The sequence below is a fragment of the Procambarus clarkii genome, chromosome 59, assembly GCF_040958095.1.
Source record: "Procambarus clarkii isolate CNS0578487 chromosome 59, FALCON_Pclarkii_2.0, whole genome shotgun sequence".
Lineage (NCBI taxonomy): Eukaryota > Metazoa > Arthropoda > Malacostraca > Decapoda > Cambaridae > Procambarus > Procambarus clarkii.
The window spans coordinates 11547746-11573518 of NC_091208.1; the positions used below are offsets into that span (position 1 = coordinate 11547746).

Consider the following 25773-nt stretch of genomic DNA (forward strand, 5'->3'; position numbering starts at 1 on the left):
TGAGCCAGGAGTAAGCTTCCACGGTACTCGGGCTGCATGCGCCTAGGGTTATCTTCCCTAGGTGCCCTGTAAGTACTGCCCTTGGGGCTTGGGGCCACCTTCCACAAGTCACCTTGGGTTCTACCTCCGCTGTGTCCTTTACTGCTCGGTACTGGGCCGCTCTTGGAGTCGGCTGGGGTTTTGTTGCATTGGTTTGTCTCTGCGTAAGTGGTAGTTTTCGTCCCTGGTAGGGGCGCGGGGTACCGCACAGCTAGTTTTCACCTATAAGAAGCGGCCGGCTCTGTTTTGCCTGGGTACGTTGTCCTCTTGCGGGGGTTTTCTTTTGTTTTTGCCTGGTGGGGGGGTCTACTTTTGTAGTTAATTACCTAAGTGTAATTACCTAAGTGTAGTTACAGGATGAGACCTACGCTCGTGGTGTCCCGTCTTCCCAGCACTCTTTGTCATATAACGCTTTGAAACTATTGACAGTCTTGGCCTCCACCACCTTCTCCCCTAACTTGTTCCAACCGTCTACCACTCTGTTTGCGAAAGTGAATTTTCGTATATTTCTTCGGCATCTGTCTTTAGCTAGTTTATATCTCTTGTTCTTAAAGTTCCAGGTCTCAGGAAATCTTCCCTATCGATTTTATCAATTCCTGTTACTATTTTGTATGTAGTGATCATATCACCTCTTTTTCTTCTGTCTTCTAGTTTTGGCATATTTAATGCCTCTAACCTCTCCTCGTAGCTCTTGCCCTTCAGTTCTGGGAGCCACTTAGTAGCATGTCTTTGCACCTTTTCCAGTTTGTTGATGTGCTTCTTAAGATATGGGCACCACACAACTGCTGCATATTCTAGCTTTGGCCTAACAAAAGTTGTGAACAATTTCTTTAGTATATCGCGATCCATGTATTTAAAAGCAATTCTGAAGTTAGAAAGTGTGGCATAGGCTCCTCACACAATATTCTTTATGTGGTCTTCAGGTGATAGTTTTCTATCTAGAACCACCCCTATATCTCTTTCTTTATCAGAATTCTCCTATTCCACATTCCATAACATGGCATTTATTAACATTAAATTCCATTTGCCAAGTGGTGCTCCATATACTTATTTTGTCCAGGTCATCTTGAAGGGCATGACATTCATCTAAGTTTCTTATCCTTCCTATTATCTTAGCATCATCAGCAAACATGTTAATATAATTCTGTATACCAACTGGTAGATCATTAATGTAGACAATAAACATCACTGGTGCAAGAACTGAACCCTGTGGTACTCCACTTGTGACATTTCTCCAGTCCGATACATTGCCTCTGATCACAGCCCTCATTTTTCTATCAGTCAGAAAATTTTTCATCCATGTTAGAAGCGTACCTGTCACTCCTCCAATATTTTCCAGTTTCCAGAACAACCTCTTATGTGGAACTCTGTCGAAAGCCTTTTTTTAGGTCCAGATAGATGCAGTCAGCCCAACCATCTCTTTCCTGTAATATCTCTGTTGCTCGATCATAGAAACTGAGTAAATTCGATACACAGGATCTTCCAGATCGAAAACCATACTGTCTGTCTGATATTATATAATTTCTCCCAAGGTGTTCTACCCATTTAGATTTAATTATTTTTTCCAATATTTTGACTATTACACTTGTCAGTGATACCGGTCTATAATTAAGGGGGTCTTCCCTGCTTCCACTTTTGTAGATTGGAACTATGTTAGCCTGTTTCCACACATCAGCTACAACTCTTGTAAACAGGGATGCCTGAAAAATCAGTTCAAGAGGAATGCTGAGCTCAGGTGCACATACCCATGGTGAAACTCCATCTGGACCAACTGCTTTGTTCTTATTTAGCTCCTTGAGCATTTTTTCCACTTCGTCTCTAGACACCTCTATGTGCTCTATGTTGTTCTCTGGAATTCTTATTGTATCTGGTTCCCTGAAGATTTCATTTTGTACAAGCACACTTTGGAATTTTTCGTTTAATGTTTCACACATTTCCTTTTCATTTTCCGTGAATCTATTTCCCATTTTCAACCTCTGAATATTATCCTTTACCTGCAATTTGTTGTTTATGAATTTATAGAATAAACCTGGTTCTGTTTTACATTTGACTGCAATCCCTTTTTCAAAATTTCTTTCTGCCTCTCTCCTCACTGCCGTGTAGTTGTTTCTCGCATCTTTGTATCGCTGGTATGTTTGGGGGTTTGGCCTCTTCCTGTATTGATTCCATTTCTGGGGGGGGAGCCCCGTTGGCTCCCCGGAGCTATCCCAGGCTGATATGCTAATGTTAGACTTTGGCATCAGTCATGTGTATGGAGTTCTTAGGCCTACCGGGGACTACGGCCAGAACCGGGCACCCTCAGAGAGGCAAGGTGAGCAATGGCCTATAGAAGCCCCCGTGTGGTTGGAAGCATTCTATGTCTGCCATCGACCGGAACAGGCACCCAGAAAGGTAAGCGCCTCAAAACAAACCCCTATTCTGGTTAAAATTGCTACCAAAAGCCGAACTAGTGGATAGAACTCCCCAACCGAAAACAAGCAAACTAGTGTGACGTCACACACCGCCGCGCCGCTGTCTGCGCAGCTCCCCCCTCCCCGGGAGGGGGAAGGGGGGAGCCCCAGACCCTCCACGCTGGCTACCCACACCTCAGTTCTTGAGACTGGTGCTATAGGCGATGGTCGTGTGCTCTGGCTCCGGTGTCGCTACTGCACTGTGGTTTGCGTGTGGGTGTGGTTTTGTGGGTGCGAGAGCCAGGAGTTATCTTCAGTACTCGGGCTGCATGCGCCTAGAGCTGCCTTCCCTAGGTGCCCTGTAAGTACTGCCCTTGGGGCTTGGGGCCACCTTCCACAGGCTCCTCGGGGTCTGCCTCTGCTGGTCCGTTTTACCTTTCGGTTTTTCAGCTGCCTGTTGGGCTCTTGGGTGTTCTGTTCTCCCTTGTTACCGGCAGGTAAGAGGCAGTTTGCACTGGTAGGGGCGCAGGGTGCTGCACAGCTTGTTTTCCCGACATCGCGGCTGGCTCTGTTCCTTGGGGTTCGCTGTCCTCTTTCGGGGTTTTGTTTTTCTTTTTGTTTTTGCTTGGTGGGGGGTTCTGTCATTTATTCAGTTTGTTTTTGCCCTTCCACTGTTCTCCTCGGTGGCGCCCCCTGCTAGGTCCCTGTGAGTGTACACGTCCCTGGGGTTCAGCTATAGAAGTTTGCTTGGTAGTTTTGGGCGCCGGTTTGCAGCACCCTGCCTGGGACTACCTGACCGTGAGTCCTCTTAAAGTAAATGCTCAGGACCCTGGGAATCCCCTAGGGGGCGCATGGGTCCGATGGATGTAACCCCGGAGTCCCCACTCGCTGTGTGCGAGTTTGAGGGTTGTTCGGTCCCCTTGTCTCAGGGTGACCCTCATTGTTTTTGCCTCTGCCACGCTGCCTGTTGGGTCGGTGATACTTTCGACCCTGAGTCCTGTGAGTGTTGCTGCTTGCTTGTGACCCAATTTACCCAATCCTCTGATGATTCTATTCGGGTACAGGCGGCGCGTGCGTTGCAGTCTAGGTTTCGTCTGCTGCAACGCGCTCGGTTGGTTGCTCACCCGGATGCCAGAGGGCTGCCCCGCTTTGCTTTTTGAGACCCAGACTTGGGGGTGGGGGTCGCTTCGATCCTGGTTCAGTCCGCACCTCCTCGTCCTTTCCCTTCTGTTCGTTCTGGTGGTCCCCTCCTGCTTCCGGCCCCGAAGCGTCTGAGGGTTTCGGGGTCGGAGCAGGGGTTACTTGATCTTGAGACTCGGGCTGCTTCGGGGGGTGCCCCTTCCGGGGGGGGGGGGGGAGGCGGCAGAGGCATTCGAGTCTTGTCTCCCGGCCGAAGCTTCTGGGTCTGACCAGTGGGCCCCCCTTCCTCCAGCTTTTCCGGCTGCTCCGTCCTTGTCTTGTGGGGTCGGGACTTGGGGAGAGGACTCGGCTTCGGGTCCTGTGGTGAAGGACCTCGAGGCTGGGGAGGGGCTGACTTGGGGGCCATGGGCCCCACTGGACCCCGCCTGGGTTTTTCTTCCCTCTGAGCGGGGCTTATTGTTACAAAGTGTGGGGTTTTCTTTTCCCCCCTCTACGTACGAGTTGAATTTGGTGTCAGCCCCCTCCCCGGGTTTGGTTCCATGTTCCCCCGGGTACGTCGGTTCCGTCCTTCCGGAGGTTTTCGGCTTATCGCATCCAACCTGGTGTGGTGCAAGTGGCCTTTGCAGCTTACCTCCTGCATGACCCTGGATTATGCCTCGGAAATGGATCCATCCGAATTCAGGTTTGGGACTTCGTTCCCTTTCTGGCTCCGTTACGAGGTTCCAGAGTCTTCCTGGCTAGCAGACTGCCCCTTGTTTGTTCTGGATTCCTGGCATTCCTTCTGTCGTTCTCGCACGCTGGACTGGCAGGAAGCTTCCACGGTGCTTCAGGTTTTTCTGGGGGGCGAGCTTGAGTACCTGAATGAGTGCTTGTTTGCCCCTGCCCTTCCCCGCGATGTGGGCGTTATTCAGCTCCATGTGCAGGTTCCCACCCTTTCGGCGGCACTCGTTGCGGAGGACTTGCGCGCCCGGGGTCTTTTGGCTTCAGCCTTGCAGTTCTTTTCCCTCCTAGAGCTGTCTTCGGATTGGCTCGTGGAGGATGTGAGGACGCTTGGGTCCGTCCCGGGGTCCGGCACCTTGTCCTCGGCTGCGCGTTCGTCAGCTGCCTTGTTGAAGCTGTTCACGCCGATTTTGCGGGATGCGGTTTCCCTGTTTTATGTTTCTCGTCTCGCGTGTCGGCAGACGGTGCTGGGTTCCTCCGTGGAATCTGCTTGGCATCTGGCTCTTCGGCGTTCTTCACCTTTTTGTCCTCTTCTGTTTAAGGAGTCGGCCGTGGCGCAGTTTATTCAGGCTGCGTCGGTGGCTTGTTGTCCGATGTCGGACTTGTTGGTTTTCCAGGGGTCCCAGGGTGGGTCTTCCCGGAAAGGTCGTGCCAAAGCGAAGGTGCAACAGGTACTCTGAGAGAGAACTCTATCAACATCAGAGGCCCGAGACTGTTCAACACGCTTCCGCTACACATAAGGGGCATAACTGGCCGACCCCTCACAGTGTTCAAGAGAGAACTGGATAAGAAACTCCAAAGGATACCTGATCAACCAGGCTGTGACTCATACGTCAGGCTGCGAGCAGCCGCATCCAACAGCCTGGTTGATCAGTCCAGCAACCAGGAGGTCTGGTCGACGACCGGGCCGCGGGGACGCTAAGCCCCGGAAGCTCCTCAAGGTAAGGAGGGCTCAGGGTTCCTCTCGTCGTGGTAGGCCTCTGGTGTCAGGTTCGGGTTTGGCTCCTCCTGCGGACCCTCCCTCATCTGGTCGGTGCGGTGTTCGCTCTGTGCGGGGTTCTGGGTCTCATAAGGATCGCCGGCCCTTTCGCGGTTTGCCCCATTGACAGGGCGATGGGGAGGCGGCTTGCACTGTTCGCCCGCGCCTGGTCCCACGATTCGTGGGCCTTTCGGGTCGTGTCTCGCGGCCTGCGGTGGCGTTGGGTGGCCCCTCCCCCCTTGGGGGGTTGGGGCTGGCAGGGCAGGTTTGTTCCCCTGCGCTCTGTCGAGTCGTCTTGGAGTGGGTATGCTTGGGCGTCGTCGAAACGACGTCGTCCCTCAGATGGGTTTCCCGTCTGTTTTCGGTTCCGAAACGGGACTGCGCGGACCTGCGGTTCATTCTGGACTTGTCCCGTCTGAACCCCTGGGTTCATTGCCCCTCCTTTCGGATGACTACGCTGTCTCAGGTTTGGCTCCTCTTGGAGCCGGGAGCTTGGATGGTGTCTCTGGACCTCCGGGACGCTTATTAGCATGTCCCGATTCATCCACAGTTCAGGGACTGGCTCGGTTTTGTTGTGGGGCGTCTGAGTTACCGCTTTCGTTGTCTCCTGTTCGGGTTGAACCTGGCACCTCGCGTGTTCACATGCCTTACACGGGTTGTGGTGGCTCGTTTGCGTCTCCTAAGTGTTCAGGTGTTGGCCTACCTCAACGACTGGCTGGTTTGGGCTCCCAGCCGGTCAGCTTGCTTGCTAGCCAGGGATTTGGTTCTTTCACAGCTTTGCCGAGTTCGGGTTCTTGGTGAACTGGAGGAAGTCCCATCTGGTTCCCTCTCAGGTTCGGACTTGGCTGGATCTCATTTGGGACTCTCGAACCGCCTCCTTGTCTCTCTCTCTGGAGTCTCTCCTGCGGCTGCGGTCCCGCCTTAGTCTGTTTCTGGAGGGCCCTCGGGCCACCCGGCGGTTGCTCGAGGGGCTATGTGGGAGCCTGAACTTCGCGATGGTGGTCTACCCGCCGGGTCGGGTTTGGCTTCGACGGCTGTTCTGGTTCCTTTGGGGTTCCCCCTTCCGCCTCTCTCGCGATCGCAGAGTTCGACCCCTGGGGGCCTTGCGTCGGTTGCTGCGTCACCGGCTTCCTCTTCGGGTTTTTCGGGGTTCAGTGCCTTGGCGCCTACCTGAGCCCTCGCTCGATGTGTACACGGATGCGTCGTCTCTCGGCTGGGGTTTTGTGACCAGTGCTCACCAGGCCGGCCAGGGGCATTGGGATCCGTCCTTCCGTCGAGCTCACAGCACGGTATGGGAGTTCGCGGCAGTGTGGTTTGCTCTGGGGAGGATTCGGGTGGCCCGCGGATCGACGATTCGGCTCCATTCGGACTGCTCTCCGGTGGTTCATTGCCTGAACTGCGGGGGTTCGATGCGGTCCTTGTCTCTTTGGGGTTGGTCACTTCAGGTGACTCGTCTGCTGAGTTCTCGGGGTTTGGCTCTCCTGGCGGTTCACGTACGAGGCATGTCCAACGTCTTGGCCGACGCCCTGTCTCGCTTCGTTCCCCTTTCCACGGAGTGGACGGTCGACGACGAGTCCTTCCGTTGGCTTTGCCAGATGTTCGGGCGCCCCGAGGTGGACCTCTTCGTGTCGGCGTGGTCGCGGCGTCTTCCCGTTTATGCGGCGCCCTTCCCCGATCGCGAGGCCATCGGGGTCGATGCCTTTCGGCTCGACTGGTCGAGGTGGGGTTCCTGTACCTCTTTACCCAGTTCGGCTGTTGCTCCAGGTCCTGACTCGCTTAGAGACTTACCAGGGGAGAGTTGTCCTTCTGGCCCCTTGGTGGCCGGCCCAGCCTTGGTTTCAGGCGCTGGTTGCTCGGTGTCCAAACCCGAGGGTTTTCCCGCGGCTCCGCCTCTTTCAGCAGATCGGACCGGTGTGTCACGTGGCTGGTTCGATCTTCTCCTCGAGTCTTGATAGACTCGAGTCATGGGTTTTTTGACTCGAGTCTATCATCATCTCTATGGTGATCAGGTGGCCTCCTTGTTGGTGTCCCACCTGAGGGCTTCTTCTCGGCGGCAGTATGAAGTTTCCTGGCGGTCATTCTGTTTCTTTTTGCGTCTTCGTCGTGTTAGTTCCTTGTCTGTTTGGGTGGTCTTGTCCTTCCTCTCGTGGTTGTTTCAGGACCGTCATCTTATGCCAAACACTGTCGCCTCGTATTGTGCAGCGCTGGTGAAGCCGCTTCAGCTTGCTTTCGGTATCGATGTTACGTCTGCGCCGTTTTGCAAGCTGTCTCATGCATTGTTTCACCATTGTTTCATTTGTTTCATTGTCTGGGGACGCACTGTGGGTTGGTCCGGTTTCCCTTCTTCCCTGTTTGCGGGTTCGGGTCTCCCAGGTCGTCCGCAGGGTTATTAAGTCCAGCCAGCCTGCGGTCTATCCCCATGCCCATGACGTTCGTAAGTTCGCGGCTCTTGCTGCCGTCTTTGGGAATATGTCTTTGTCAGATATTCGGGCGCGGGGATTTTGGCGGTCGAACAGGGTCCTGGCTGCTCGTTACCTTATGAATGTCCCTGGGTCCTGTCGGGCCTGTGTTGCTTTGGGTCGGCGGTTGCAGCCGGTTGTCTCGGCTTCGAGTTGAGGAGTGAGCGACGACCGCCTCCCGGGTAAGTCCCTCTTTTTCCGTCTGTGGGTAGTTAGCTCCGGGCAGCCGACGAGGCTCCCCCCCTAGAAAACCAGCGTTGAATGTAATGAAACGCCATTTTCTGGGCGAGTCCCGGAGGCTCCCCGGCATCCCTCCCTCCCTCCGGTCAGCGGTTTTTCGTGTTTTTGACATCCAGCCTCAAGAACTGAGGTGTGGGTAGCCGGTGTGGAGGGTCTGGGGCTCCCCATTCCACCTCCAGGGGAGAGGGGAGCTGCACAGACAGCGGCGCGGCGGTGTGTGACGTCACACTAGTTTGCTTGTTTCCGGTTGGGGAGTTCTATCCACTAGTTTGGCTTTTGGTAGCAATTTTAACCAGAATAGGGGTTTGTTTTGAGGCGCTTACCTTTCTGGGTGCCTGTTCCGGTCGATGGCAGACATAGAATGCTTCCAACCACACAGGGGCTTCTCTAAGCCATTGCTCCCCTTGCCTCTCTGAGGGGGCCCGGTTCTGGCTGTGGTCCCCGGTAGGCCTAAGAACTCCATACACATGACTGATGCCAAAGTCTGACATTAGCATATCAGCCTGGGATAGCTCCGGGGAGCCTCCAGGACTCACCAAGAAAATGGCGTTTCATTACATTCAACGCTGGTTTTTTGTGTCTTTTGGTCTCTGGCCCTCTCACACTTAATGTTGAACCAATCCTGTTTCCTAGTTCTGCTTCTCTGTTTTGGTATAATTTTTTTGTGCCTTTATTATATATTTCACAAAACTTGACATACATCTCATTCACTTCCTTGCCTAGCAACAAGTCTGTCCAATTATACTCACTAAAAATTTTTCTAAGGTTGCCATAATGTCCTCTCCTAAAGTCAGGTTTTTCAATTGCATCGACCGTCATATTTTCTTCCAGATTATAACGCATTGAATACTTTATTCCCAAAAAGACATGGTCACTTTTACCCAAGGGAGGAAGGTACTGAATGTCAAATATTTCTTCCTCCTTCCTGGTAAATTTCAGATCTAGCATGGAGGGAACGTCCCCTTCCCTCATCCTCGTAGCTTGTTTAACATGTTGATACAAGAATGTTTCCAGGATGAGGTCTACAAATTTACAGGTCTAAAAATCTTCTGTTTTAGCTTCATATGCTTCCCAGTCTATGGATTTCAAGTTGAAGTCGCCAACTATCAACAGTTGTGAACTATCGTTATCTGCTCTCGCTATGATCTCTCTCATTATTGTTATAAGACCTTCTCGTTTACTGTCTAGCTCCTCCTTTGACCATGTGCTGCTTAGCAGTGGACTATATGCATTTATGATCATTAGTTTTTCATCCTCATGTCAGATCTCTGGTGCTATTATGTCAACTTCTTGTGGATTGGCAGTCATTATTTCGTTCACCTTTAGGTGTTCTTTCACCAGCACAGCAACGCCACCGTCTTTCCTGATTTTTCTGTCTCGTCTCCAAATTGAGTAGCCCTATGGGAATATGACCTCATTTAAAATAGCATCTTCAAGTTTTGTCTCCGTGAGTGCAACAATGTCTGGTGTCTGCAGCCAACCCGTTCTCGCAAATTCGTAAAGTCAATATTGACTTATTAACTACGTGCATAGGTGATATACTAAACATAATAGATACCCTTAAAAAGATTCATAGAAAACACCGACCTTACCTAACCTTGTTAGTATCTTAAGATAAGCATCTTATTGCTTCGTAATTACAATTATTACTTAACCTATACCTATTATAGGTTAGGTAATAATTGTAATTACGAAGCAATAAAATGCTTATCTTAAGATACTAACAAGGTTAGGTAAGGTCGGTGTTTTCTATGAATCTTTTTAAGGGTATCTATTATGTTAAGTATGTCACCTATGCACATATTTAATAAGTCAATATTGACTTATTAAATTTGCGAGAACGGGTTGCTGCAGCTGTATTATATCACTTAACTCCAGTATCTTTGATCTTACTCCATCTATGTTGGTGTATGCAATCTTCAGGAACTTGTTCCCCCTCTTCTTATTTTTCACTCCCCCTCTCTCTAATGATTTTGTTGGTTTGCCTTTATGTACCAATTTACTGGTCTGCCTACCCCTATCACTTTGTAGAAAAAAGAATTGATTTCTTCTTTATTCCTGCTCTCATTTAAACGTTTTGCCTCGGCGAGGCTCAGTTTCAGCTTCTCTCTATCTTGTCTATCTTTTGTGGTCCCCCATTACTGTTCTATGTGTTTTTCTTTCGATTCTTCTGTTGGTGGTCCTCCCCGCTTGGCCCCCGTGAGTGGACACGTCCCGGGGGTTCAGCTTTTAGAAGTTTGTTTGGTAGATTTGGGCGCCGGTTCGCGGTACCCTGCCTGGGCTTCCCTTAGCGTGTACCACTGGCTAAGGGCCCTGGGAAACCCCGCGGGGGCTCCGTGGTCCTATAGGTGTGTCCCCGGAGTCCCACTCGCGTCCTGAGAGTTTGATGGTTGATCTGTTCCCTTGTCTCAGGGTGATGCTCACCAGTTGTGCCTCCGCCATGCTGCCTGTTGGGTCATTGTTCTTGTGACCCGGAGTCGTCCGACGAGTGTTGTCGGTACGTGCTCTCCTTCACCCAGGCCACTGGTCATGATAATCAGGTGCAGGGGGCTGTGGCGTTGCTTGCTGGGTGTAGGTTGCTGCAACGCTCTTGGTTGTTTGCGGCCCCGGATGCCCTGAGGCTGCCCCGTTTTGGTGGTTGGGGTCCGGACTTGGGGGTGGGGGTCGCTTCGGCTCTGGCTCCTTCCGCTCCTTGTCCTTTCCCCTTCTGTTCTGCACACTTCCTTCCTTGCTTCCTGCTCCGAACCATAGGCGGTTTTCGGAGTTGGGGCGGGGTCTGGTTGGGTTGAGACTCGAGCGGTCTCGGGGGTTTTCCTCTTCCGGGGTGGCGGCGGAGGCATTCGAGTCGGTTCCTCCAGCCGTGCCATATAGGTCTGACCAGTGGGTTCCCTTCCTTAGTGTTTGCACGGCTGCCCCGGCTTTTCCTTGTCAAGCTGGGGCTTTGGGGGTGCGACTCGGCCCCGGGTCATGCCGTCGAGGTTCCCGGGGTTAGGGAGGGGTTGCCTGGGGGGCCTCGGCCCCGTTTGCCCCTCTTGGGTCCTTGTACCTTTGGTGAGGGGCTGGCAGTTCCTCAGAGTGGGGTTGTTCCTTCCCTCTGTGTTCCTGTTGTTTTCGGGCAACCCCTCCCTGGGTTCGGTTCCGTGTTCCTTCGGGTTCATCGGTCCCGTCGTTCCTGGGGGTGTGTTTCACCCCCTTTTCCCTACCCCTTTTCGCTCTTACGTCGAAATACTGTACAAAAAAAAAAGTGTTTTCAGGTAAGGTACATCCATACACGGTGTGAAACAAACATTGATGGATTTATATATTGACCTAGTACGTACAGTGCCTAAACCACTTCGTGTCATTGTCCCTGCATGTTCCTTGATCGTGGTTCTTGTTGGTTCGTGAGTCTCTTCGTACCTTCCATTGTTCTTGGTATGTCTGTTGATTTTCGATGTGGTTTCCCTCGGGTCTGTAACATACGATTATGTTATGTTGTTGAGTTGATTAGATACAGTGTTTAGTGAGTCGCTGTAGTATTGACTCGCTCCACTTGTGAGCAGTGGAGGTCCCCCACCGTCCCTACCGACTCGAGCCTTCAGTCTTGATGAGGTGGAAGACTAGAATTTAGTGTAACTTCAGGAATCTGCTCTTAATTTTAATTCTTTTAAACCCATTACACTTTTCGTAAATGGCAGGAAGAATTACGGAGCCTGTAACAGAGGTACCATATGGGTGACGAGAATTACGATGTGTCTGTACGTTGTGTGTGTACGATGTGTGTGTCCGCCTGGTGTATGAGCCACGCCTCCTGTTGGCCGGGTGGTGCGTTTCGTACCTTGTGCGCTGGGGCTGCGGTGTGCGTTTTGTTTATGGGTGGTATGCTCATGTGTTCGCATTGTTTCTCGTGGTTTTCTCCGGCTTCTTGCTTGTTTTCTCCCTCCAGTCGTGGCCCTCTGGATGCTGAGGGTGTTTTGGATTTATATCTGGGGGTGTCACTTCATTCTTCCTCTGCTTCCGGGTGTGGGATGGCTTGGCGTGGTGCCGCCTCCTCGCCCACTGTACTGCTCCGTCTTCTGCAGGGCGCACACCTCTGGTCGTGTTTCTTCTTCACCAGCATTTTCTTCAGGTACGGTACATACGATGCCTACTGCTTCGAGTATGCATGGCTTTCAGGCACACCATTAGCGCTGCTCCTAGTATGTTCCTTGGCTCGCCTGTGTTGTGGCACGATCGTGTGTCTGCTCTGCAGGTGAGGTTGTCATGTCTGGTGCCTCTGTCGGCCAGGTGCTGGTTCTCACTTTTTGGTGGGGTGCTTACCTTGTTGTGCTTGCCTCTTCTGTCAGTTGACAGTTGTGCAGTTTCCTGAGCCTCCTGGGCTCTGTCTTCTCTACATTTGCTCCTGTGGGTGGAGTTTGCCTCCACCACATGGCTTCTTAGTGCTTTTCGTTTCCTTTCCCTCTGACATTGATCAGGTTCTTTTTCGTGTCTGGGGTTCCTTTGGGTACTCAGCTTCCTCCTGTGTCCCCTTATGTGTACGAACATAAGAACAGAGGCCCTGCAGAGGGCCTATTGGCCCGTGCCAGGCAGCTCCTGTTTCTTACCACCCATTCCCACTCATACAGGTCCAACCCGCCCTTGCACTAATCGTGGGGCCCCACCACCGCTTTATGCGCTAATTGGTTCTGCGAATCACCAGACCTGTTACCATGCCGGTCTTTCCTCAGATCTTCCCTGATTCTACACTTACCCTTTTATGCCCATTGTTTCGTGTCCACAATGTGCCGCAAGGGTGGCGTGTGCCACTGTCCCAGTTCTATTGTTTCGTGGAGATTGGTGACTATACACACAAACACTAACGGACTAAATTTTTTTTTGCGTATACAGTAGTATGTGGGTGATACTTTGGTGGGCAATGGTGCGAGTTGGGCGCACCGAGTCGGTACGGTGTCTCGCATGTCTGTTCTAGACCACACTTGCAGGTAAACTAGTTCTTATTCGCTACTCTGCTGCTTATATACTCAGGCGATGCCTCACCGTTCTCCAAAGGTTGGCAGGAATTTTCCCTGGAAGTAAGGAACAGTTTGAGTTCCATAATTTGTACTACGTGGAGCTTTGCTTCTCTCGTTAGGCTCATGCGTTTTTAGCAAGTATCTTCTTGGGATACTTTACTCACTCCACCACCCTTGTTCCCTGCTCCATCCTTGTTTACTCTTTCCTGCTTGGCGGGATTGCGTCGATGGCTCCTACCTGGGGTGTTTGGTGTGGTGTGTTGTTTGGTCCCCTTACGTGTGTCTTAGTGACTTTTTTGTCCCTATCTTTTCTTTGTTGTCCTGTGGGGCTCTTGCCCCGCTCTTCGGTGCCTTTGTTTTCGTTGTTGACGCCTGGGTCTTTTCCCTATCTGGACACTCATTCCTTGCCTATCTTCGGTGCCTGACTGCACCCTGCTGTCCATGAGGTCCCTCAGGTATGTACGCCCTCCTCTACACATTTTGTGGTTGGTCGTGTGCGTTACTTCCCGGCCGCTCCTTGGGCTGTATTCGGGGTTTTCCTTCCCTGTTTCCATTTTTCCTCCTACCTTGCTACACTTATTTGTGTATCTGGGTCAGTGCTTCTGGACTATGCTGTTGTTTGGTGCTCCGGTGGGCCTCTGTCCATGTTCCATTCTCTGTTTTTGGGCTTCTCCGGTGGTCTGTTTTGGTACCGAGTTCCTTCGATTCTCTGTGTGACTTCCTGCAGGATTCGGGTTGCGCTGTCTGTGGGGGGTGTGGACTTTCGGTTTGCCGCTCCTGCCTTCCTGGTTCCTTTTCTTGGAACCGGGGTTGGCTGGGTTCCGGTTTTTCTTTGTTCTTTTTCCGGACCGGGTGTGTTTGCTTTCCTGTGGTTCACGTCCTGGATAGTTCTCCTTTTGGATGCCTCGGGGACGCGTGCGTCTTTCTTCCCTGCTGGAGCTGGTTATGTTGCTCCTTTGGGTTGCGGGGTCGCTGTTTTTCGAGTCGCGTTTTGCCCTTTCATTCGTGGAGTTAGTTTCTCGTCGTTTGTGTCAGCGCTGGTCCTATCACTGCGATGGGTCCTTCGGTCTTTGATAGGGTTGGCTGGTCTTCCCTTCGGGGTTGGTCCGGGAGCATCGTCTGGGATCGTGTCCTGTCGCCTCATATTGGGTGGTGCTGGCGGAGCCGCTCCTGCTTGCGTTTGGTGTTGTGGTTCCTTCTGCTCCATTCCACGTGCTGTCCTAAGCATTGTTCCCCTCTGGCCTGCTCTTCAGTTCTGGTGCCGTCCTGGTCGTTGGCCTGGGTAGTCTAATTTCTTCTCATTTTGGTCTTTGTTTTGTTTGTGGTCTTGGTTTTTAGGTTAGGGCACGTGGCATCCGCCTCCCGGTTCCTTCCCTGTTTTTACTTATCTGTGGTGAGGTAGCTCCAGGGAGCCGACGAGGCTCCCCCCAGAAAACCAGCGTTGAATGTAATGAAACGCTATTTTCTGGGTGAGTCCCAGAGGCTCCCCGGCATCCTTCCCTCCCTTCGGTCGGCGGCGTTTTTCGTGTATTTTGACATCCAGCCTAAGAACTGCCAGTTGGATCGCCGGCGTGGAGGGTCTGGGTCTCCCCCCTTCCCCCTCTCGGGGAGGGGGTGGGTTGCTCAGACGGTGGCGCGGCGACGTGATGACGTCATGCTAGTTTGATAATTTTGTTTGGGGAGTTCTGTCCACTCGTTCGGCTTTCGGTAGCAATATTTTCACCAGAATAGGGGTTTGTTTTGGGGCGCCTTCCTTTCTGGGTGCCTATCCCGGTCGATGGCAGACATAGAATGCTCCCAACCACAAGGGGGTTTCTATAGGCCATTGCTCCTCGTGCCTCTCTGAGGGGGCCAGGTTCTGGCTCGTGGTCCCCGGTAGGCAAGAACTCCTAGCACTTTGACTGATGCCAGAAAGTTATACATATCCATTCAGCTCCGTGGAGCCTCCGGGACTCACCCAGAAAATGGCGTTTCATTACATTCAACGCTGGTTTTTTGTGTGTCATAATATCTGCTTATTGGCTATACTAGTGTTGGTGCTAGGATGGACTGTGTGTATATTCAGTTCCCTGCAATTGGGCAGCCTCACTGTTCATTTGTAGAACTGAGTTCGTTCATCATCTTGTATGTCCTAATCAGCTTCTGTGTTGCATTGTCTGCTGGTGGCTGTAGGTTCCAATCACCCATTCCTGCCCCGATTGTTCCTTTTTCGTTGGAGCAGGGGGTTCTAGGATCACAGCCCTGGTTATGGCCTTTTCCTTGTGTTCCTTTGCCGAACAGTACATTTTTTATTCTCCTGCTGGAGCTGGTTGCACTGCTCCTGCAGGTTGCGGTGTCGCTGTTGTTTGCTTTGCATCTCACGTGTCGGCTCGTGGTGCTCGCTTCCTCGTTGGCCTCTGCCTGGGCCCTGGCTCTTTGATTTTCGTCGCCATTTTGTCCTTGTTGTTTGAAGAGTCTATGGTTTGGTTCTTTCGGCTAGTGGCTTCTTCTCGATGTCATCTGTTATTGGCCTTGTTGATCATTTTGGGGTTCTGGGGGGGATGGGGGGGTTCCTCCCAGACGGAGCGTATTTGCTCACCCGGGCTGGTTCTTTCCCGGCTCGCTGGGTTTGGGTTCCTGGTTCCCTGGCCAGTTTTGGTCGCTGCTTGCTCGGTGTCCAAACCCAGGGGTTTTTCCCCGGCTCTGCCTCTTCTAATAATCGGTCCAGTCCATATCGAGGCTGGTTCTGTCTTCTCCTCGAGTCTCCCAGTCTGGTAATTTTAACTCGAGTCTTTCACATCTTTGATGATCAGGTGGCTTCGTTGATGGTGTACCACCTGCATGCTTCGTCTTGGCAGCGGTATGGGGTTTTGCTGGTGGTCCCTCCTTTTCTTTTTGTCTCTTTGTAGGTATCCTGAGGTTTTTGTTGATGTGGTCTTGTCCTTCTCTCGTGGGGGTTTGGGATTGTCAGCTTGATGCATACTGTCGCCTTGTCTCGTGTGGTGCTGGCAGAGCCGCTACGGTTTGCTTTCATTTTTTCATATTCCTTCTGCGCTGTTGCATGGGCTGTCTCGGGCATTGTTTGCCTCTGGCCTACTCATGTGCTGCCTGCGCCATCCTGGTCTTTGGCCGGTGTGCTCTCGTTTCTATTTTCGCCTCGGTTTGTTGTGGCCCCTTCGGTTCAGGTTTGTTTTTCCGAAGCAGTATCTTGTTTGTTTGCATCCGTCTCGTTCTTTTCTGGTAAGGAATGAGTTGGCTGCTTTCCGGAGGGGTCCTTGGGTGGTTGAAGCTTGGTTGGTCAGGCCGGGGGTGCATCATGTATTGTGTTCCATTGCGGTGCTTTTTTGTTTTGTTTGTGGCCAGTTTTTTGTGGGCCACAGTTTCTGTGTCCGGGGATGCGATTTGGGTTGATCTGGTTTCCCTTCTTCCTTGTTCACAGGTATGGATCTCTCAGGTCATCGGCAGGGTTTTAAAGTCTAGCTGGCCTGCGATCTTTTCCCATGCCCATGACATTCATACATTTGCTGCTCTTGCTGCAGTCTTGGTAATATGTCCTGGGCTGACATTCAGGCACAGGGTTTTTGGCGGTCGAACAGGGTCCTGGCTGCCCAGTATCTCGTTAACCTTCCTGGGCCTAGTTGGGCCTGTGTTGCTTTGAGTTGGCGGCTGCAGCCTGGCTCACCTTCAAGTTGAGATGTGGAGCACCGACCGCCTCCCAGTTAAGTCCCCTTTCATCTTTTTAGTCTTTGGTGAATTAGCTCCGGGGAGCTGTTGGGGCTTCCCCCAGAAAACCAGCGTTGATGAAACGGCATTTATTGGGTGAGTCCCGGAGGCTTCCTGGCAACCCTCCCTGCCTCCGGTCGGTGGTTCTCGCGTACAGTGGTACCTCGGCTTACGAGCGCCCCTGGTTACGAGTTTTTCGGGTTACGAGCAGGATTGGCTCGGAAAATTTGTATCGGGTTATGAGGGTTGCCTCAGGATACGAGTTTGCTGATACGCGTACAGGCCGACCTAGCGCTTGGTGGCACAGCGATCGCCGCACAGTTTGCCAGTGCCTTGCGCCCAGTGACTATCCCACTTGAATTCTTCACAAGGATTTACCATTTATTTTTGGAGTTTTTGCTATTTGAGCATAAAAAATTTTATAATATATATCGCAATGGGTCCTAAGAAAGCCAGTGATAAGGATCAAGGCAAGAAATCGCATGTGAGGATGACAATAGAGGAAAAGCAAGAGGTCATTCGGAAGCATGAAAATGGAGCACGTGTTGTTGAACTTTGTAGGCAGTACAACAAATCCACGTCAACGATATGCACTATACTTGCCACAAAAAAGGACATTATGAGTGCCAAAGTGGCAAAAGGAGTATCAACAATCACAAAACAAAGACCACAAATGCTTGAGGAAGTGGAAAAGTTGTTATTAATTTTGATTAGTTATACTATCAACAGATTATCAACAAATATATCAACAAATTATATATCAACAGATTATCAACAAATAATTGTTGATACACAACAAGGAGTTAGCGGGTGATAGTGTTTCGGAGGCCATCATTTGTGAGAAATCCAGGGTATTGCACGAAGACCTTGTAAAGAAAACCCCTGGAATGAGTGCTGAGAAAGACTTTAAAGCAAGCAGGGGATGGTTTGAGAAATTTAGTAAAAGAAGCGGTATTCATAGTGTTGTGGGGCATGGGGAGGGTGCCAGCTCAGACAAACCAGCCACTGAGAAATTTATTGAAGAATTTAAAGAGTTTGCAGAGGCTGAGGGATACCTACCACAACAAGTGCTTAATTGTGATGAAACAGGACTGTTCTGGAAAAGATTACCTAAGGAGACATATATTACAAAGGAGGAAAAAGCATTGCCCGGACACAAGCCTATGAAAGATATGTTTACGCTTGTGCTGTGTTCAAATGCGAGTGGCGATTTGAAAATTAAACCCTTGCTAGTATATCATTCTGAATATCCAAGGGTTTTCAAACAGTATAAAGTGCAGAAAAATCAATTGTGTGTGAAGTGGAGGGCCAATAATAAGGCATGAGTGACTAGGATTTTTTTCGGAGTGGGTGAATGAAGTGGTGTCCCCTGCCATAGAAAAATATCTGCAGGAGAAACATTTACCACTCAAGGCCCTGCTTCTCCTCGACAATGCTCCTGCTCATCCTCCAGGTTTGGAAGATGAATTGTTGTACAGATACAATAAATTTCTCACAGTAAAGTTCTTTCCTCCTAACACCACTTCTCTAATTCAGCCTATGGACCAGACCAATCATAGCAAATTTTAAGAGATTTTATGAAAAGGCACTTTTCCGGAAATGTTTTGAAGTGACTGAAGCCACAAACCTCACCCTCAAAGAGTTCTGGAAACACCATTTTAACATTTGTAGTTCTTTAAAACTCATTGACAAAGCCTGGCAAGAAGTGAGTCAAAGAACCCTGATCTCTGGCTGGAGAAAATTGTGGCCTGAATGTGTGAGAGAACTAGACTTTGAGGGGGTTTGAGCCTCAAAATGATGCGCCTATTGTTGAGGAAATTGTTACTCTGGGCCGGCAAATGGGCTTGGAAATGGATGGTGATGATGTGGAGGAGTTGGTGGAAGAAGACAACGAAGAACTGACCACCGAAGAACTCCAGGCCCTTCAAAAGGAACAGCAAGAAGACCCAGCTGAGGATGTTTCTCCAGTGGAGGAGGATGAGGCAGTAGCAAATGTCCCTTCTGCAGAAATTAAGGTGTGTCAGATGTGGGAAAAAATGCAATCTTTTATTGAAAAGACTCACCCAGAGAAAGCTGTAGTAGGCCGTTGCCTTAATCTTTTCAATGACAATGTGATGCCTTACTACAGAGACAGCTTGCGAAGAAGGGAAAAACAAGTTTCCATGGACAGATTTGTTGTGAGAAAATCGAGCAGTGAGCCACAACCCACACCTAGTGGTATGCAGGCAAAACGTGCTAGGGAGTGCACACCAGAAAGGTCCTCACTGCCTGATGTTATAATGGAAGGGGACTCCCCTTCCAAACAGTAACACCTCTCCTCCTCCTCCTCCTCACCATCTTCCATACGCCTACAGCACTCATCAGCAAGGGTAAGTAATAACTTGAACATAGTTTTGTAGGTTTATTTAGATGAATTAGGTATAAAATTTAGTGTGAAGTGAGGTTTTTGGGTAGTCTGGAACGGATTAATTAATTTCCCATTACTTCTTATGGGGAAATTAGCTTCAGGTTACAAGTTTTCGGGTTACGAGCTGTCTCCAGGAACAGATTAAACTCTTAAACCGAGGTACCCTTGTACAGTACAACCTCGATTCAACGTACCCCAATTCAACGAATATCCGGCTAGTTCGCACACTTTTCAGGCCGGATTTACTCACCCGGTTCGACGAACAATGGTTCGCCGAAGCGGAGGATGTTCGGATTTGCTTACGATGTCCAGACAGAGTTCACAGACTGGTGGAAAACTTTCCCATTCTCACTTTACAGTGAGGTTTCACTCACTTTCGTCTGTGTCGTCATAGTTCAGTAACCCATGACTTTTGAAAGTGTCATATTAATAAATAATTTCTAAAACCAGTGTTGTAATAGCTTTTTATTATCCTAATTAAACTAAACTAAATAAAACCGAAAATATACTGTAATATGATAGACATCTGCTATTTGAGAAATTACTGTATGTTATTGGAACAACTCTAGCATGAGTGAGTGGACGGGTCTAATCCTTTGTACACACAGCACCATGCTTGTTTCGTTCGATTTCATTGCCACAGTTCAGTGACTACGGCCTCGAAATAATAAAATTAATAAATCAGTTCTAAAATAAGTTTTTTGATATCTCTTATTATCCTCCCTCTCTTATTATCCCTCCCTCCCTCCCTTCCTCTCTCCATCCCTCGTTCCTTCCCTCTCTCCAGCCCTCGCTCCTTCCCTCTCCCCCTCCCTCTCTCCCTCCCCCCTCCCTCCCTTTCTCCATCCCTCCCTCTCTCTCCATCCCTCCCTCTCTCCATCCATCCCTCCCTCCCTCCCTCTATCCCTCCCCCCTCCCTCCATCCATCCCCTTTCTCCCTCCATCCATCCAGAATTTAAGAAATAAATCAAGTTAAAAAAAAAGTTAACTGGGTCAATGAGTTAGGGTTATTAGTGAGCCGGTCCCTTCACCACCACCACCGACACACCTCCCCCACCCCCCTACCCCTACAGCCCATACACACACACTGCTCAACTCAACCTCCACCTCCATACCTCCATCCCTCCCTCTCCCTCAAATCATCCATCCTTCCATCCCTCCATCTCCATCCTCTCCTTCCCTGGCTCCCTCCCAGCCTCTGCCAGCCTCCCTCCCTGGCTCCCTCCCAGCCTCCCTCCCTGGCTCCCTCCCAGCCTCTGCCTGCCTGCCTCCCTCCCTCCCAGCCTCCCTCCCTGGCTCCCTCCCAGCCTCTGCCTGCCTGCCTCCCTCTCAGGCTCCCTCCCTGGCTCCCTCCCAGCCTCTGCCTGCCTGCCTCCCTCCCAGCCTCCCTCCCTGGCTCCCTCCCAGCCTCTGCCTGCCTGCCTCCCTCCCTCCCTCCCTCCCAAGCTCTGCCTGCATCCCTCCGTGCCTGTCTCTCTTCGTGCCTGTCTCCCTCCGTGCCTGCCTCCCTCCCAGCCTGCCTCTCCCTCCCAAGCTCTGCCTGCCTGCCTGCCTGGCTGCCTCTCCCTCCAAAGAGCTCTGCCTGCCTCCCTTCCTGCCTGCCTCCCTCCCAAGCTCTGCCTGCCTGCCTCCCTCCCTGCTTGCCTCCCTCCCTGCCTGCCTCCCTCCCTGCCTGCCTGCCTGCCTCCCTCCCTCCCTCCCTCCCTCCCTGCCTCCCTCCCTCCCTCCCTCCCTCCCTGCCTCCCTCCCTCCCTGCCTCCCTGCCTCCCTCCCTCCCTCCCTCCCTCCCTCCCTCCCTGCCTCCCTCCCTCCCTCCCTCCCTCCCTCCCTCCCTCCCTCCCTCCCTCCTTCCCTCCCTGCCTGCCTCCCTCCCTGCCTGCCTCCCTCCCTGCCTGCCTGCCTGCCTGCCTGCCTCCCTCCCTCCCTCCCTCCCTCCCTCCCTCCCTCCCTCCCTCCCTCCCTCCCTTCCTGCCTGCCTGCCTGCCTGCCTGCCTGCCTGCCTCCCTCCCTCCCTGCCTCCCTCCCTCCCTCCCTCCCTCCCTCCCTCCCTCCCTCCCTCCCTCCCTCCCTCCCTCCCTCCCTCCCTCCCTTCCTGCCTGCCTGTCTGCCTGCCTCCCTCTCTCCCTCCCTCCCTCCCTCTCTCCCTCCCTCCCTCCCTCCCTCCCTCCCTGCCTCCCTCCTTCCCTCCCTGCCTGCCTGCCTGCCCACCCACCCACCAGACAAGCCATCACTGACACAATGAGTGCGTTTGGAGCCGACATGGTGCATGGATGTTCCTTGATTGTGCAGATATGTCCAACAAAGTCACGGAATGAACACTCCAGCCTCTTGACAAATCAAAATATAGTGTTAAAATTAAAGTTGCAGTAATTTTAGTGTACAATAGTTTTCATAAATTTTATTGTAGTACTCAACATACAGCAGAACTACTCAACACAGTGTTAACTGCATAATACACTACAGTATGTATTTACTGTACAGCATTCACAACTCCATGAGACTTCAAGATGGACTTGACTCCAACAATAAGGTAAATAACAAATGTAACACAGTATTTGTTAGTAGAGTAATAATATATAGGTACTGTACAGTATATAATATGATAATGCATTTTTATTGTTACAAGAAAAAAAGACACTGATGCAAATGCCTCCTGAAGGTCACCTCTTGCAACGAATCCAACGCTCCAACGAACTGGGGTCGGTCCCATATAGTACGTTGAATCGAGGTTGTAGTGTACTTTGATATCCAACCTACATATCCAACCAACATATCCAAGGATTACCTACACAATATGCAAACCGGGAAGGTAACTACTGGATCTGTCAAAGAGACAGACAGTTGTGGGAAAACATCACCAAACTAATGAATAACATTCCTGAAGTACACAGGCTACAATTCACACAAAAACTACCAGAAATATATGCAGAGTATATAAAGACAGCAACGAACTCTGAACACAACCCAGGGACTGAGAAGTTAGAGAGTCAAAGTAGCAATGTAGAAGGGTATAGTGTCGAGGTACACAAAAATGAAGGCAATATTGTAGAGCACACTGGTGATATGAATAAGGAGAGAAAAAAAAATGAGACGAATGAGAACACAAATGAGAAAGACGAAAGCAACAAGGAGAAAGATAAGGGCAATACCGAGAATGAATGCAGAAACGAGAAAGTTGGAACAAAAAACACAGAGGTAGCCAAGTCGTGCACGGGTACAAACAAGAATAATACAATCACAAATGAAAATATTTGCTGGTATTATGCAAAAGGACAGTGTAGATATGGGCCCAGAGGCACGGAATGCTCATTCATGCACCCACGGAAATGCCGAAACTGGTTAGGGAAAGGCAGATGTCGTTTTGATACAGAGTGTAGATATTTTCACCCTAAGCTATGCACACTCTCAGTCAATGAGAGGAAATGCTACGATCTTCACTGCCCCGATTTCCACGTCAGAGGTACACAGCGCCATATAAGAGAAGAAGTCCAACAAAATAGCCCTGAAAATTTTTTAGAGGCAGGTACAAACAGAGGGAGAAACAGACAGGCAGAAACGTGGCAGGAGTACGGATGGAGAGGGGAAAATGCCCAAGACTGGACTACAGTTCGTCATCAAGCCCACACATACTACACCCCCCAACTACACAGAGACTACCACACTCCCCAGTATCACTTCCAAAACTGGACAAACCATTGCCACAACAACACACCCTGGGTCAGGGTAGAGAGGAGGGAGAACTACCAAAACCTTCCAGAAGTGACACACAATATGGACAATCATTCATATTTGCAAACATTCAAGGTTTAAAGCCAAAGTCAAGAAATAAAGTTAAGTTCATAAATGGCCTTCTATTAGAGTCAAACTCAATATTTGGGGCATTCACGGAAACTCATACAAAAGATTACATGGATGGTGAAATCTGGATTTCAAATTATAATCTATATAGATGTGATAGAAAAACTAGGTCAAATGGAGGAGTAGGTCTGTATATTAAAGAAGACCTGGTATGCACAGAACTATTAAATTCAACTAATGAGGTGGTAGAGGTACTTGGAATGAAGGTAGAGAAACTAAACCTAATTATTATTCTAATATATAAACCGCCAGATACAACGATTGAGGAATTCACAGAACAGATGCACAAAATAGAGAACATACTTGACAACCTAGCAAACCCAGCTCCAGATATTATCTTTCTTGGAGATTTCAATTTACCGAGTCTAAGATGGAGAACGGCAAACACAAATATCATAGCAGGGAATGACCCGGGAAATAACCAACCACAGGTTAGAGAACTTTTGAGATTCTGTGACAAATTCTCGCTCAATCAACAGATTACAGAACCAACTAGGAACGAAAACACACTAGACTTGTTATTCACAAACAATGATGAACTAATCAGGGATATCACAATCTCAGATACTTCATACTCAGACCATAAGCTCATTGAAGTGCGAACTAGCATAAATAACGGTAGTAGGTCTAAGAGACCCAACAAGCGAGAAGGAATATTCAATCAATTCAATTTCAACAATAAGAGGATTGACTGGGAAAAAATAAATGTAGACCTTGCAACCATTCAATGGGAGACGGTCTTAAGCGACAAAACTCCCACACAGGGAATAGCTCAACTGACAGCTGAAGCTTACAAGGTCTGCTTGAAGCACGTACCTGTGAGGAGGGGCAGAAAGAGCACCACTCTAGAAAGAGAACGGAGACGACTGTACAGGAGAAGGAAAAAAAATAACGGAAATGCTTCAGCAGACACAACTATCACAAGCAAGGAAAACAAGCCTAAGCAGGGAGATTGAGGAAATAGAACAAACGTTGAAGCGATCATATGAGTCTGAGGAAATGGAATTGGAACAGAAAGCTATACAAGAGATAAGGAAAAATCCGAAATATTTTTTCACATACGCAAAATCAAAATCCAAAACCTCGACCAGTATTGGACCGTTAATTACAAATGAAGGTACGTACACAGAGGACAACAAAGAGATTAGTGAAATTCTAAGAAGCCAGTATGAGGCTATGTTTAGCACACCAATAAACAACATGAAAGTTGATGACCCAGACAGCTTCTTTATGAATGACATTCAAGCTGCAGATAATATAACGGATATTACCACAAACTCGGAGGACTTTGAAAGAGAAATTGATAATATGCCTATGCACTCAGCTCCTGGGCCTGACTCATGGAATTCAATATTCATAAAGAAATGTAAAGTACCAGTAGCGAGAGCACTCAGCGTAATATGGAGAAAGAGCCTGGATACAGGGGAGATACCAGCAGCACTTAAATCTGCAGATATAGCTCCGTTGCACAAGGGGGGGAGTAAAGCCTTGGCAAAAAATTATAGGCCAGTTGCACTAACATCACACATAATAAAAGTGTTTGAAAGAGTGATTAGGAATCAAATTTCTAGTTTTATGGAAAACAATGAATTGCACAATCCAGGACAACATGGATTTAGAGCGGGAAGATCCTGTCTGTCACAGTTACTCAACCACTATGACAAAATCACAGAAGCCCTAGAAGAAAAGCAAAATGCAGATGTTGTATACACAGACTTTGCAAAGGCGTTCGACAAATGTGACCATGGGGTGATAGCTCACAAAATGAGGTCAATGGGAATAACTGGAAAAGTAGGACGCTGGATACTCAATTTCCTGTCGAACAGAACACAAAGAGTAACAGTCAATCAGATAAAATCGAGTCCAAGCGATGTTAAAAGCTCTGTACCTCAAGGTACAGTCCTTGCACCGCTACTGTTCCTTATTCTCATATCTGATATAGACAAAAATACACGCCACAGCTTCGTGTCGTCCTTTGCAGATGACACAAAAATCAGCATGAAAATTACCTCTGCTGAAGACATTGAAAAACTACAAGCAGATGTCAACAAAGTTTTTGATTGGGCAGCAGAAAATAACATGATGTTTAACAGTGATAAATTTCAGGTACTCAGGTACGGCAAAAATGAGGATCTGAAACATAATACAGGGTACAAAACACAATCGAATCTTCCCATAGTAGGAAAACAGCATGTCAAGGATTTGGGAATAATGATGTCCGACGATCTAACGTTTAGGGAGCATAACCAAGCAAATATCGCGTCAGCCAGAAAAATGATCGGATGGATTACGAGAACTTTCAAATCCAGGGATCCCATCACAATGGTTGTACTCTTCAAGTCACTTGTGCTGTCCCGTCTCGAGTACTGCTCAGTACTCACTTCCCCCTTCAGAGCAGGAGAGATTGCTGAAATAGAGGGAATACAGAGAACATATACGGCACGCATAGACGAGATAAAACACCTAAATTATTGGGATCGTCTCAAAGCTCTCCAAATGTACTCTCTAGAAAGGAGACGAGAGAGATACCAAATAATATACACCTGGAAAATACTGGAGGGTCAGGTCCCAAATCTACACAGTAAAATAACAACGTACTGGAGTGAACGATATGGAAGAAAATGCAAGATTGAACCTGTGAAGAGCAGAGGTGTCATAGGCGCAATCAGAGAGCACTGTATAAACATCAGGGGTCTGCGGTTGTTCAACGTCCTCCCAGCGAGCATAAGAAATATTGCCGGAACAACCGTGGACATCTTCAAGAGAAAACTGGACGGTTTTCTAAGAGAAGTTCCGGATCAGCCGGGCTGTGGTGGGTACGTGGCCCTGCGGGCCGCTCCAAGCAACA

The 25773-nt window shown here is 49.7% G+C and overlaps 1 protein-coding gene across 6 annotated transcripts in view; it reads left to right on the plus strand.

Moving 5' to 3' along the window:
• Positions 1–25773, plus strand: part of LOC123768066 (D-serine dehydratase) — a 340022-nt gene that overhangs the window by 211595 nt on the left and 102654 nt on the right. The window lies entirely within an intron of this gene.